Source organism: Oncorhynchus mykiss, chromosome 12 (assembly GCF_013265735.2).
Source record: "Oncorhynchus mykiss isolate Arlee chromosome 12, USDA_OmykA_1.1, whole genome shotgun sequence".
In the NCBI taxonomy this organism is placed as follows: Eukaryota; Metazoa; Chordata; class Actinopteri; order Salmoniformes; family Salmonidae; genus Oncorhynchus; species Oncorhynchus mykiss.
In genome coordinates this window covers 101237721-101253296 of record NC_048576.1, presented here as the reverse complement: position 1 = coordinate 101253296, position 15576 = coordinate 101237721, and the positions used below count along the sequence as shown (strand labels likewise).

Below are 15576 nucleotides of genomic sequence, written 5' to 3'. Positions count from 1 at the left end.
ATACTGTTTTAGATGGATCCTCTGTTTATCATCTTGTTTTATACTGTTTTAGATGGATCCTCTGTTTATCATCTTGTTTTATACTGTTTTAGATGGATCCTCTGTTTATCATCTTGTTTTAGATGGATCCTCTGTTTATCATCTTGTTTTATACTGTTTTAGATGGATCCTCTGTTTAAACATTTAAACTCTTACAATAACACCGTTAAAATACCAATGTAATCATTTGTTCTATGTTTTTTATGTTGAATAACAAATTGTTCAATTATATATATATGCTCCATTGTTGTACAAGTATATATTGTACTTTTCATAATAAAACATACTTGAAACAAGAAACTTGAAGTAAGAAAAGGTTAATCGTGAAAACAGTTTTTGACTTTATTTTATTTTCTCTCTCTCTCTCTCTCTCTCTCTCTCTCTCTCTCTCTCTCTCTCTCTCTCTCTCTCTTCTCTCTCTGCTCTCTGCTCCCTCTCTCTCTCTCTCTCTCTCTCTCTCTTCTCTCTCTGCTCTCTGCTCTCTGCTCTCTCTCTCTCTTCTCTCTCTGCTCTCTGCTCCCTCTCTCTCTTCTCTCTCTGCTCCCTCTCTCTCTTCTCTCTCTGCTCTCTGCTCTCTCTCACATACTGACTCAACTCCAGCCACTTTAATAATAGGAATAGATGGAAATTGATGGAAAAAAATGCATCACTAGCCACTTCACAATGCCACTTAATATAATGTTTACATACCCTACATTACTCATCTCATATGTATATACTGTACTCTATACGATCTACTGCATCTTGCCTATGCCGTTCTGTACCATCACTCATTCATGTATGTTTATGTACATATTCTTTATCCCTTTACACTTGTGTAAATATATATATTGTAGTAAACAGTAAATAATAATAATAATCAGTAAACCTGAGAAGAAATCCAAACAGGAAGTGAGAACTCAATTTAGAAAACAGTGCCATTGGTTGTCCATCTTAGATATGGATGAGCATGCACGTCCTAGGGCTTCCACAAGATGTCACCGTCTTTAGATTCTGGTTGTATGATTCTACTATAAAGGTGGGGCTCATAATAGCTCTTTGAGTGGGTGGTCTGGCAGGAAGCCTCAGTCTCGTTACGCGCGGTCACGAGAGTGTCCTCCTGTTCCAATGCTTTTCTTCAGACAAAGAAATTCTCCGGTTGGAACCTTATTGCTGATTAATGTTTAAAACATCCTAAATATGGATTGCATACATCATTTGACTTGTTTCTACGACCTGTAACGGAACTTTGAGTTTTTGTCTGGAGGAATTACTCGTGCTTTTTGAGGATTGAATGCTGGGCTGAACAAACTAACAACAAGTGGCTAAATTATGGGCTTTTTGGAACTTTATGGAACAAATCAGTAATTTATTGTTGAACTGGGATTTCTGGGACTGCCTTCTGATGAAGATATTCAAAGGTAAGTGAATATTTATAGTGTTTTTTGTAGCTTCTGTTGACGCCAAAATGGCGGCTATTTCTTTGGGTTCTGAGCGCCATTCTTAGATTATTATTTTTCCGTACAGTTTGTTTTAAATCTGACACAGCGGTTGTATAGAGGATACATTTATCTTTAATTCAGTGAACAACACTTGCATCTTTTATCAATGTTTATTGTGAGTATTTCTGCAAAATCACTGGATGTTTTGGAATCAAAACATTACTGCACGTAACGCGCCAATGTAAACTGAGATCCTTTACATATATATATATATATATATATATATATATATGCACATTATCGAACAAAACACACAACACATGTATAACATGATGCCCTATGAGTGTCATCTGATGGAGATGATCAAAGGTGATTCATTTTATCTATACATATGCTTTTGTGACTGTGACAAATCGCTGTGTGTGTGTTTGAATTTGGTGGTCATCTAACATAAATATATGTTGTGTTTTCACTGTAAAACATTTTAAAAATCGGACACGATGGGTAGATTAACAAGATGTTTATCTTTAATTTGCTGTATTGTACTTGTTAATGTGTGAAAGTTAAATATTACTAAAGAATATTTCTTCAGCTGAATGGGAGGGGGTGTTCCCTTTAGGGAACTCATGTGCCCCCTAGCACCAGCTGCAAAGTAAAAATTGGCTGTAGGATTAAAATCAGATTGTATTACTTTGTGCCTGTGTCAGCTAGTGACCACTTTGCTGAACTGCCTCCAGGGCAAGATTCATGACAATAAATGCCGACCTGCCTCCCAGTCATCCCCTCCTTATCTTTACAAGGCTGCAGAACATGCAAGCTAGTGATGTGGGGGTTCTCCCATAACCCTCAGTCCCCAGGTGGGTAGATGGCAGGTTGAATAAAGAGAACCTAGTGATGTGGGGGTTCTCTCATAACCCTCAGTCCCCAGGTGGGTAGATGGCAGGTTGAATAAAGATAAGCTAGTGATGTGGGGGTTCTCTCATAACCCTCAGTCCCCAGGTGGGTAGATGGCAGGTTGAATAAAGATAAGCTAGTGATGTGGGGGTTCTCTCATAACCCTCAGTCCCCAGGTGGGTAGATGGCAGGTTGTATAAAGAGAAGCTAGTGATGTGGGGGTTCTCTCATAACCCTCAGTCCCCAGGTGGGTAGATGGCAGGTTGAATAAAGAGAAGCTAGTGATGTGGGGGTTCTCTCATAACCCTCAGTCCCCAGGTGGGTAGATGGCAGGTTGAATAAAGAGAAGCTAGTGATGTGGGGGTTCTCTCATAACCCTCAGTCCCCAGGTGGGTAGATGGCAGGTTGAATAAAGATAAGCTAGTGATGTGGGGGTTCTCTCATAACCCTCAGTCCCCAGGTGGGTAGATGGCAGGTTGTATAAAGAGAAGCTAGTGATGTGGGGGTTCTCTCATAACCCTCAGTCCCCAGGTGGGTAGATGGCAGGTTGTATAAAGAGAAGCTAGTGATGTGGGGGTTCTCTCATAACCCTCAGTCCCCAGGTGGATAGATGGCAGGTTGAATAAAGAGAAGCTAGTGATGTGGGGGTTCTCTCATAACCCTCAGTCCCCAGGTGGGTAGATGGCAGGTTGAATAAAGAGAAGCTAGTGATGTGGGGGTTCTCTCATAACCCTCAGTCCCCAGGTGGGTAGATGGCAGGTTGTATAAAGAGAAGCTAGTGATGTGGGGGTTCTCTCATAACCCTCAGTCCCCAGGTGGGTAGATGGCAGGTTGAATAAAGAGAAGCTAGTGATGTGGGGGTTCTCTCATAACCCTCAGCCCCCAGGTGGGTAGATGGCAGGTTGTATAAAGAGAAGCTAGTGATGTGGGGGTTCTCTCATAACCCTCAGCCCCCAGGTGGGTAGATGGCAGGTTGAATAAAGAGAAGCTAGTGATGTGGGGGTTCTCTCATAACCCTCAGTCCCCAGGTGGGTAGATGGCAGGTTGAATAAAGAGAAGCTAGTGATGTGGGGGTTCTCTCATAACCCTCAGTCCCCAGGTGGGTAGATGGCAGGTTGTATAAAGAGAAGCTAGTGATGTGGGGGTTCTCTCATAACCCTCAGTCCCCAGGTGGGTAGATGGCAGGTTGTATAAAGAGAAAACAATAGGCTATATAACAAAATCGATGAATGTATAATTATTGTATAATTTCCACAAAACATTAAGGACACCTTTCTTTCCATGACAAACTGACCAGGCGCAACGCAATATTAGGAAGGTATCCTTAATATTTTGTTCACTCAGTGGTTCTGACCCTTTACATAACAGACAATCCTCTTTGCCAGGAACCTTCTTAAGCGCTTGAAATTTTCCCAAATGCTTCCACACTGATGCTCTCTCACAGCTGCTCCAGGGCCTCATGGGTTGAGGAGTCATTCTCTTCTAACCTAATCACAGCTGCTCCAGGGCCTCATGGGTTGAGGAGTCATTCTCTTCTAACCTAATCACAGCTGCTCCAGGGCCTCATGGGTTGAGGAGTCATTCTCTTCTAACCTAATCACAGCTGCTCCAGGGCCTCATGGGTTGAGGAGTCATTCTCTTCTAACCTAATCACAGCTGCTCCAGGGCCTCTTGGGTTGAGGAGTCATTCTCTTCTAACCTAATCACAGCTGCTCCAGGGCCTCTTGGGTTGAGGAGTCATTCTCTTCTAACCTAATCACGGCATAGGGAAGGTAGGGGAGAGGAGGGGGGCATAGGGAAGCTAGGGGTGAGGAGGGTGGGGCATAGGGAAGGTAGGGGAGAGGAGGGGGGCATAGGGAAGGTAGGGGAGAGGAGGGGGGCATAGGGAAGGTAGGGGAGAGGAGGGGGGCATAGGGAAGGTAGGGGAGAGGAGGGGAGGCATAGGGAAGGTAGGGGAGAGGAGGGGGGGCATAGGGAAGGTAGGGGAGAGGAGGGTGGGGCATAGGGAAGGTAGGGGAGAGGAGGGGGGCATAGGGAAGGTAGGGGAGAGGAGGGGGAGGCATAGGGAAGGTAGGGGAGAGGAGGGGGGGCATAGGGAAGGTAGGGGAGAGGAGGGGGAGGCATAGGGAAGGTAGGGGAGAGGAGGGGGGGCATAGGGAAGGTAGGGGAGAGGGGGGGTATAGGGAAGATAGGGGAGAGGACGGTGGGGTGTAGGGAAGGTAGGGGAGAGGAGGGGAGGCATAGGGAAGGTAGGGGAGAGGAGGGGGGGCATATGGAAGGTAGGGGAGAGGAGGGGGGGGTATAGGGAAGGTAGGGGAGAGGAGGGGGGGACCGTAGGGAAGGTAGAGGAGAGGAGGGGGAGGCATAGGGAAGAGAGGGTAGAGGAGGGGGCATAGGGAAGGTAGGGGAGAGGAGGGGGGCATAGAGGGGAGAGGAGGGGGGCATAGGGAAGGTAGGGGAGAGGAGGGGGGGGCATAGGGAAGGTAGGGGAGAGGAGGGGGGGCATAGAGAAGAGAGGGGAGAGGAGGGGGCATAGGGAAGGTAGGGGAGAGGAGGGGGGGCATAGGCAAGGTAGAGGAGAGGAGGGGGGGAATAGGGAAGGTAGAGGAGAGGAGGGGGGACATAGGGAAGGTAGGGGAGAGGAGGGGGGGAATAGGGAAGGTAGGGGAGAGGAGGGGGGGGCATAGGGAAGGTAGGGGAGAGGAGGGTGGTCATAGGGAAGGTAGAGGAGAGGAGGGGGGCATAGGGAAGGTAGGGGAGAGGAGGGGGGCATAGAGGGGAGAGGAGGGGGGCATAGGGAAGGTAGGAGAGAGGAGGGGGGGGCATAGGGAAGGTAGGGGAGAGGAGGGGGGGCATAGAGAAGAGAGGGGAGAGGAGGGGGCATAGGAAAGGTAGGGGAGAGGAGGGGGGCATAGGCAAGGTAGAGGAGAGGAGGGGGGGAATAGGGAAGGTAGAGGAGAGGAGGGGGGACATAGGGAAGGTAGGGGAGAGGAGGGGGGGAATAGGGAAGGTAGGGGAGAGGAGGGGGGGCATAGGGAAGGTAGGGGAGAGGAGGGTGGTCATAGGGAAGGTAGAGGAGAGGAGGGGGGCATAGGGAAGGTAGGGGAGAGGAGGGGGAGGCATAGGGAAGGTAGGGGAGAGGAGGGGGAGGCAAAGGGAAGGTAGGGGAGAGGAGGGGGGCAAAGGGAAGGGACTTCCTCCATATCAGGTTAGAAAGCAGCCGCAGTCTACCGTCACCAACTTACCAGACTGACTGAGTTCTGAACAACCATCGCTGTCCTCTGATCCTGTCAGGTAGCAGCCGCAGTCTACCCTCACCAACTAACCAGACTGGCTGAGTTCTGAACAACCATCGCTGTCCTCTGATTCTGTCAGGTAGCAGCCGAAGTCTACCGTCACCAACTTACCAGACTGGCTGAGTTCTGAACAACCATCGCTGTCCTCTGATCCTATCAGGTAGCAGCCGCAGTCTACCGTCACCAACTTACCCGACTGGCTGAGTTCTGAACAACCATCGCTGTCCTCTGATCCTGTCAGGTAGCAGCCGCAGTCTACCGTCACCAACTTACCAGACTGGCTGAGTTCTGAACAACCATCGCTGGCCTCTGAGTCTTCATCTGTAGGCAAGTCAATCTGATCCTCACATAGGAGCCAGGTGGGAGTCTTCAAAGAAAACCCTTATGTTTTGACAGACTGTGGTCCAACACACCCATCAGGGGATCTGACTGTCTACAACACTGTCGTCCATCAGGGGATCTGACTGTCTACAACACTGTGGTCCAACAGGGGATCTGACTGTCTACAACACTGTGGTCCATCAGGGGATCTGACTGTCTACAACACTGTGGTCCATCAGGGGATCTGACTGTCTACAACACTGTGGTCCAACACACCCATCAGGGGATCTGACTGTCTACAACACTGTGGTAGAACAGGGGGTTTGACTGTCTACAACACTGTGGTCCAACACACCCATCAAGGGATCTGACTGTCTACAACACTGTGGTCCAACAGGGGGTCTGACTGTCTACAACACTGTGGTCCAACACACCCATCAGGGGGTCTGACTGTCTACAACACTGTGGTCCAACATGGGATCTGACTGTCTACAACACTGTGGTCCAACACACCCATCAGGGGATCTGACTGTCTACAACACTGTGGTCCAACACACCCATCAGGGGATCTGACTGTCTACAACACTGTGGTCCATCAGGGGATCTGACTGTCTACAACACTGTGGTCCAACAGGGGATCTGACTGTCTACAACACTGTGGTCCAACACACCCATCAGGGGATCTGACTGTCTACAACACTGTGGTCCAACACACCCATCAGGGGATCTGACTGTCTACAACACTGTGGTCCAACAGGGGATCTGACTGTCTACAACACTGTGGTCCAACACACCCATCAGGGGGTCTGACTGTCTACAACACTGTGGTCCATCACATCCATCAGGGGATCTGACTGTCTACAACACTGTGGTCCCAACACACCCATCAGGGGATCTGACTGTCTACAACACTGTGGTCCAACACACCCATCAGGGGATCTGACTGTCTACAACACTGTGGTCCAACAGGGGATCTGACTGTCTACAACACTGTGGTCCAACACATCCATCAGGGGATCTGACTGTCTACAACACTGTGGTCCAACATGGGATCTGACTGTCTACAACACTGTGGTCCAACACACCCATCAGGGGATCTGACTGTCTACAACACTGTGGTCCAACACACCCATCAGGGGATCTGACTGTCTACAACACTGTGGTCCAACAGGGGATCTGACTGTCTACAACACTGTGGTCCAACACACCCATCAGGGGGTCTGACTGTCTACAACACTGTGGTCCATCACATCCATCAGGGGATCTGACTGTCTACAACACTGTGGTCCAACACACCCATCAGAGGATCTGACTGTCTACAACACTGTGGTCCCAACACAACCATCAGGGGATCTGACTGTCTACAACACTGTGGTCCAACACACCCATCAGGGGATCTGACTGTCTACAACACTGTGGTCCAACAGGGGATCTGACTGTCTACAACACTGTGGTCCAACAGGGGATCTGACTGTCTACAACACTGTGGTCATTCAGGGGATCTGACTGTCTACAACACTGTGGTCCAACACACCCATCAGGGGATCTGACTGTCTACAACACTGTGGTCCATCAGGGGATCTGACTGTCTACAACACTGTGGTCCAACACACCCATCAGGGGATCTGACTGTCTACAACACTGTGGTCCAACACACTCATCAGAGGATCTGACTATCTACAACACTGTGGTCCAACACACCCATCAGGGGACCTGACTGTCTACAACACTGTGGTCCAACAGGGGATCTGACTGTCTACAACACTGTGGTCCAACACACCCATCAGGGGGTCTGACTGTCTACAACACTGTGGTCCAACACACCCATCAGGGGATCTGACTGTCTACAACACTGTGGTCCAACACACCCATCAGGGGATCTGACTGTCTACAACACTGTGGTCCAACACACCCATCAGGGGATCTGACTGTCTACAACACTGTGGTCCAACAGGGGATCTGACTGTCTACAACACTGTGGTCCAACACACCCATCAGGGGGTCTGACTGTCTACAACACTGTGGTCCATCACATCCATCAGGGGATCTGACTGTCTACAACACTGTGGTCCAACACACCCATCAGAGGATCTGACTGTCTACAACACTGTGGTCCCAACACACCCATCAGGGGATCTGACTGTCTACAACACTGTGGTCCAACACACCCATCAGGGGATCTGACTGTCTACAACACTGTGGTCCAACAGGGGATCTGACTGTCTACAACACTGTGGTCCAACAGGGGATCTGACTGTCTACAACACTGTGGTCCATCAGGGGATCTGACTGTCTACAACACTGTGGTCCAACACACCCATCAGGGGATCTGACTGTCTACAACACTGTGGTCCATCAGGGGATCTGACTGTCTACAACACTGTGGTCCAACACACCCATCAGGGGATCTGACTGTCTACAACACTGTGGTCCAACACACTCATCAGAGGATCTGACTATCTACAACACTGTGGTCCAACACACCCATCAGGGGACCTGCCTGTCTACAACACTGTGGTCCAACAGGGGATCTGACTGTCTACAACACTGTGGTCCAACACAACCATCAGGGGGTCTGACTGTCTACAACACTGTGTTCCAACACACTCATCAGAGGATCTGACTGTCTACAACACTGTGGTCCCAACACACCCATCAGGGGATCTGACTGTCTACAACACTGTGGTCCAACACACCCATCAGGGGATCTGACTGTCTACAACACTGTGGTCCAACAGCGGATCTGACTGTCTACAACACTGTGGTCCAACACATCCATCAGGGGATCTGACTGTCTACAACACTGTGGTCCAACATGGGATCTGACTGTCTACAACACTGTGGTCCAACACACCCATCAGGGGATCTGACTGTCTACAACACTGTGGTCCAACACACCCATCAGGGGATCTGACTGTCTACAACACTGTGGTCCAACAGGGGATCTGACTGTCTACAACACTGTGGTCCAACACACCCATCAGGGGATCTGACTGTCTACAACACTGTGGTCCAACACACCCATCAGGGGATCTGACTGTCTACAACACTGTGGTCCAACAGGGGATCTGACTGTCTACAACACTGTGGTCCAACACACCCATCAGGGGGTCTGACTGTCTACAACACTGTGGTCCATCACATCCATCAGGGGATCTGACTGTCTACAACACTGTGGTCCAACACACCCATCAGAGGATCTGACTGTCTACAACACTGTGGTCCCAACACACCCATCAGGGGATCTGACTGTCTACAACACTGTGGTCCAACACACCCATCAGAGGATCTGACTGTCTACAACACTGTGGTCCCAACACACCCATCAGGGGATCTGACTGTCTACAACACTGTGATCCAACACACCCATCAGGGGATCTGACTGTCTACAACACTGTGGTCCAACAGGGGATCTGACTGTCTACAACACTGTGGTCCAACAGGGGATCTGACTGTCTACAACACTGTGGTCCATCAGGGGATCTGACTGTCTACAACACTGTGGTCCAACACACCCATCAGGGGATCTGACTGTCTACAACACTGTGGTCCATCAGGGGATCTGACTGTCTACAACACTGTGGTCCAACACACCCATCAGGGGATCTGACTGTCTACAACACTGTGGTCCAACACACCCATCAGGGGATCTGACTGTCTACAACACTGTGGTCCAACAGGGGATCTGACTGTCTACAACACTGTGGTCCAACACACCCATCAGGGGGTCTGACTGTCTACAACACTGTGGTCCAACACACTCATCAGAGGATCTGACTGTCTACAACACTGTGGTCCAACACACCCATCAGGAGATCTGACTGTCTACAACACTGTGGTCCAACACACCCATCAGGGGATCTGACTGTCTACAACACTGTGGTCCTATACACCCATCATGGGATCTGACTGTCTACAACACTGTGGTCCAACACACTCATCAGAGGATCTGACTGTCTACAACACTGTGGTCCAACACACCCATCAGGGGATCTGACTGTCTACAACACTGTGGTCCAACACACTCATCAGAGGATCTGACTGTCTACAACACTGTGATCCATCACATCCATCAGGGGATCTGACTGTCTACAACACTGTGGTCCAACACACCCATCAGGGGATCTGACTGTCTACAACACTGTGGTCCAACACACTCATCAGAGGATATGACTGTCTACAACACTGTGGTCCAACACACCCATCAGGGGATCTGACTGTCTACAACACTGTGGTCCAACACACTCATCAGAGGATATGACTGTCTACAACACTGTGGTCCAACAGGGGATCTGACTGTCTACAACACTGTGGTCCATCACATCCATCAGGGGATCTGACTGTCTACAACACTGTGGTCCAACACACCCATCAGGGGATCTGACTGTCTACAACACTGTGGTCCAACAGGGGATCTGACTGTCTACAACACTGTGGTCCAACACACCCATCAGGGGATCTGACTGTCTACAACACTGTGGTCCAACACACCCATCAGGGGATCTGACTGTCTACAACACTGTGGTCCAACAGGGGATCTGACTGTCTACAACACTGTGGTCCAACACACCCATCAGGGGGTCTGACTGTCTACAACACTGTGGTCCATCACATCCATCAGGGGATCTGACTGTCTACAACACTGTGGTCCAACACACCCATCAGAGGATCTGACTGTCTACAACACTGTGGTCCCAACACACCCATCAGGGGATCTGACTGTCTACAACACTGTGGTCCAAAACACCCATCAGGGGATCTGACTGTCTACAACACTGTGGTCCAACAGGGGATCTGACTGTCTACAACACTGTGGTCCAACACACCCATCAGGGGATCTGACTGTCTAAAACACTGTGGTCCAACATGGGATCTGACTGTCTACAACACTGTGGTCCAACACACCCATCAGGGGATCTGACTGTCTACAACACTGTGGTCCAACACACCCATCAGGGGATCTGACTGTCTACAACACTGTGGTCCATCAGGGGGTCTGACTGTCTACAACACTGTGGTCCATCACATCCATCAGGGGATCTGACTGTCTACAACACTGTGGTCCGACACACCCATCAGGGGATCTGACTGTCTACAACACTGTGGTCCATCAGGGGATCTGACTGTCTACAACACTGTGGTCCAACAGGGGATCTGACTGTCTACAACACTGTGGTCCATCAGGGGATCTGACTGTCTACAACACTGTGGTCCATCAGGGGATCTGACTGTCTACAACACTGTGGTCCAACACACCCATCAGGGGATCTGACTGTCTACAACACTGTGGTCCAACACACCCATCAGGGGATCTGACTGTCTACAACACTGTGGTCCTATACACCCATCAGGGGATCTGACTGTCTACAACACTGTGGTCCAACACACTCATCAGAGGATCTGACTGTCTACAACACTGTGGTCCAACACACCCATCAGGGGATCTGACTGTCTACAACACTGTGGTCCACCACACTCATCAGAGGATCTGACTGTCTACAACACTGTGGTCCAACAGGGGATCTGACTGTCTACAACACTGTGGTCCATCACATCCATCAGGGGATCTGACTGTCTACAACACTGTGGTCCAACACACCCATCAGGGGATCTGACTGTCTACAACACTGTGGTCCAACACACTCATCAGAGGATATGACTGTCTACAACACTGTGGTCCAACAGGGGATCTGACTGTCTACAACACTGTGGTCCATCACACCCATCAGAGGATCTGACTGTCTACAACACTGTGGTCCAACACACCCATCAGAGGATCTGACTGTCTACAACACTGTGGTCCCAACACACCCATCAGGGGATCTGACTGTCTACAACACTGTGGTCCAACACACCCATCAGGGGATCTGACTGTCTACAACACTGTGGTCCAACAGGGGATCTGACTGTCTACAACACTGTGGTCCAACAGGGGATCTGACTGTCTACAACACTGTGGTCCATCAGGGGATCTGACTGTCTACAACACTGTGGTCCAACACACCCATCAGGGGATCTGACTGTCTACAACACTGTGGTCCATCAGGGGATCTGACTGTCTACAACACTGTGGTCCAACACACCCATCAGGGGATCTGACTGTCTACAACACTGTGTTCCAACAGGGGATCTGACTGTCTACAACACTGTGGTCCAACACACCCATCAGGGGGTCTGACTGTCTACAACACTGTGGTCCAACACACTCATCAGAGGATCTGACTGTCTACAACACTGTGGTCCAACACACCCATCAGGGGATCTGACTGTCTACAACACTGTGGTCCAACACACCCATCAGGGGATCTGACTGTCTACAACACTGTGGTCCTATACACCCATCATGGGATCTGACTGTCTACAACACTGTGGTCCAACACACTCATCAGAGGATCTGACTGTCTACAACACTGTGGTCCAACACACCCATCAGGGGATCTGACTGTCTACAACACTGTGGTCCAACACACTCATCAGAGGATCTGACTGTCTACAACACTGTGGTCCAACAGGGGATCTGACTGTCTACAACACTGTGATCCATCACATCCATCAGGGGATCTGACTGTCTACAACACTGTGGTCCAACACACCCATCAGGGGATCTGACTGTCTACAACACTGTGGTCCAACACACCCATCAGGGGATCTGACTGTCTACAACACTGTGGTCCAACACACCCATCAGGGGATCTGACTGTCTACAACACTGTGGTCCAACACACTCATCAGAGGATATGACTGTCTACAACACTGTGGTCCAACAGGGGATCTGACTGTCTACAACACTGTGGTCCATCACATCCATCAGGGGATCTGACTGTCTACAACACTGTGGTCCAACACACCCATCAGGGGATCTGACTGTCTACAACACTGTGGTCCAACAGGGGATCTGACTGTCTACAACACTGTGGTCCAACACACCCATCAGGGGATCTGACTGTCTACAACACTGTGGTCCAACACACCCATCAGGGGATCTGACTGTCTACAACACTGTGGTCCAACAGGGGATCTGACTGTCTACAACACTGTGGTCCAACACACCCATCAGGGGGTCTGACTGTCTACAACACTGTGGTCCATCACATCCATCAGGGGATCTGACTGTCTACAACACTGTGGTCCAACACACCCATCAGAGGATCTGACTGTCTACAACACTGTGGTCCCAACACACCCATCAGGGGATCTGACTGTCTACAACACTGTGGTCCAAAACACCCATCAGGGGATCTGACTGTCTACAACACTGTGGTCCAACAGGGGATCTGACTGTCTACAACACTGTGGTCCAACACACCCATCAGGGGATCTGACTGTCTACAACACTGTGGTCCAACATGGGATCTGACTGTCTACAACACTGTGGTCCAACACACCCATCAGGGGATCTGACTGTCTACAACACTGTGGTCCAACACACCCATCAGGGGATCTGACTGTCTACAACACTGTGGTCCATCAGGGGGTCTGACTGTCTACAACACTGTGGTCCATCACATCCATCAGGGGATCTGACTGTCTACAACACTGTGGTCCGACACACCCATCAGGGGATCTGACTGTCTACAACACTGTGGTCCATCAGGGGATCTGACTGTCTACAACACTGTGGTCCAACAGGGGATCTGACTGTCTACAACACTGTGGTCCATCAGGGGATCTGACTGTCTACAACACTGTGGTCCATCAGGGGATCTGACTGTCTACAACACTGTGGTCCAACACACCCATCAGGGGATCTGACTGTCTACAACACTGTGGTCCATCAGGGGATCTGACTGTCTACAACACTGTGGTCCAACACACCCATCAGGGGATCTGACTGTCTACAACACTGTGGTCCAACAAACCCATCAGGGGATCTGACTGTCTACAACACTGTGGTCCTATACACCCATCAGAGGATCTGACTGTCTACAACACTGTGGTCCCAACACACCCATCAGGGGATCTGACTGTCTACAACACTGTGGTCCAAAACACCCATCAGGTGATCTGACTGTCTACAACACTGTGGTCCAACAGGGGATCTGACTGTCTACAACACTGTGGTCCAACACACCCATCAGGGGATCTGACTGTCTACAACACTGTGGTCCAACATGGGATCTGACTGTCTACAACACTGTGGTCCAACACACCCATCAGGGGATCTGACTGTCTACAACACTGTGGTCCAACACACCCATCAGGGGATCTGACTATCTACAACACTGTGGTCCATCAGGGGGTCTGACTGTCTACAACACTGTGGTCCATCACATCCATCAGGGGATCTGACTGTCTACAACACTGTGGTCCGACACACCCATCAGGGGATCTGACTGTCTACAACACTGTGGTCCATCAGGGGATCTGACTGTCTACAACACTGTGGTCCAACAGGGGATCTGACTGTCTACAACACTGTGGTCCATCAGGGGATCTGACTGTCTACAACACTGTGGTCCATCAGGGGATCTGACTGTCTACAACACTGTGGTCCAACACACCCATCAGGGGATCTGACTGTCTACAACACTGTGGTCCATCAGGGGATCTGACTGTCTACAACACTGTGGTCCAACACACCCATCAGGGGATCTGACTGTCTACAACACTGTGGTCCAACAAACCCATCAGGGGATCTGACTGTCTACAACACTGTGGTCCTATACACCCATCAGGGGATCTGACTGTCTACAACACTGTGGTCCAACACACTCATCAGAGGATCTGACTGTCTACAACACTGTGGTCCAACACACCCATCAGGGGATCTGACTGTCTACAACACTGTGGTCCAACAGGGGATCTGACTGTCTACAACACTGTGGTCCAACACACCCATCAGGGGATCTGACTGTCTACAACACTGTGGTCCAACACACCCATCAGGGGATCTGACTGTCTACAACACTGTGGTCCAACAGGGGATCTGACTGTCTACAACACTGTGGTCCAACACACCCATCAGGGGGTCTGACTGTCTACAACACTGTGGTCCATCACATCCATCAGGGGATCTGACTGTCTACAACACTGTGGTCCAACACACCCATCAGGGGATCTGACTGTCTACAACACTGTGGTCCAACACACCCATCAGGTGATCTGACTGTCTACAACACTGTGGTCCAACAGGGGATCTGACTGTCTACAACACTGTGGTCCAACACACCCATCAGGGGGTCTGACTGTCTACAACACTGTGGTCCAACACACCCATCAGGGGATCTGACTGTCTACAACACTGTGGTCCAACATGGGATCTGACTGTCTACAACACTGTGGTCCAACACACCCATCAGGGGATCTGACTGTCTACAACACTGTGGTCCAACAGGGGATCTGACTGTCTACAACACTGTGGTCCATCAGGGGGTCTGACTGTCTACAACACTGTGGTCCATCACATCCATCAGGGGATCTGACTGTCTACAACACTGTGGTCCGACACACCCATCAGGGGATCTGACTGTCTACAACACTGTGGTCCATCAGGGGATCTGACTGTCTACAACACTGTGGTCCAACAGGGGATCTGACTGTCTACAACACTGTGGTCCATCAGGGGATCTGACTGTCTACAACACTGTGGTCCATCAGGGGATCTG

The 15576-nt window shown here is 50.1% G+C and overlaps 1 protein-coding gene across 1 annotated transcript in view; it reads left to right on the top strand.

Annotated features, from left to right (window-relative positions):
* Window positions 1–15576, top strand: part of LOC110511505 (NACHT, LRR and PYD domains-containing protein 12) — a 115706-nt gene that overhangs the window by 17802 nt on the left and 82328 nt on the right. The window lies entirely within an intron of this gene.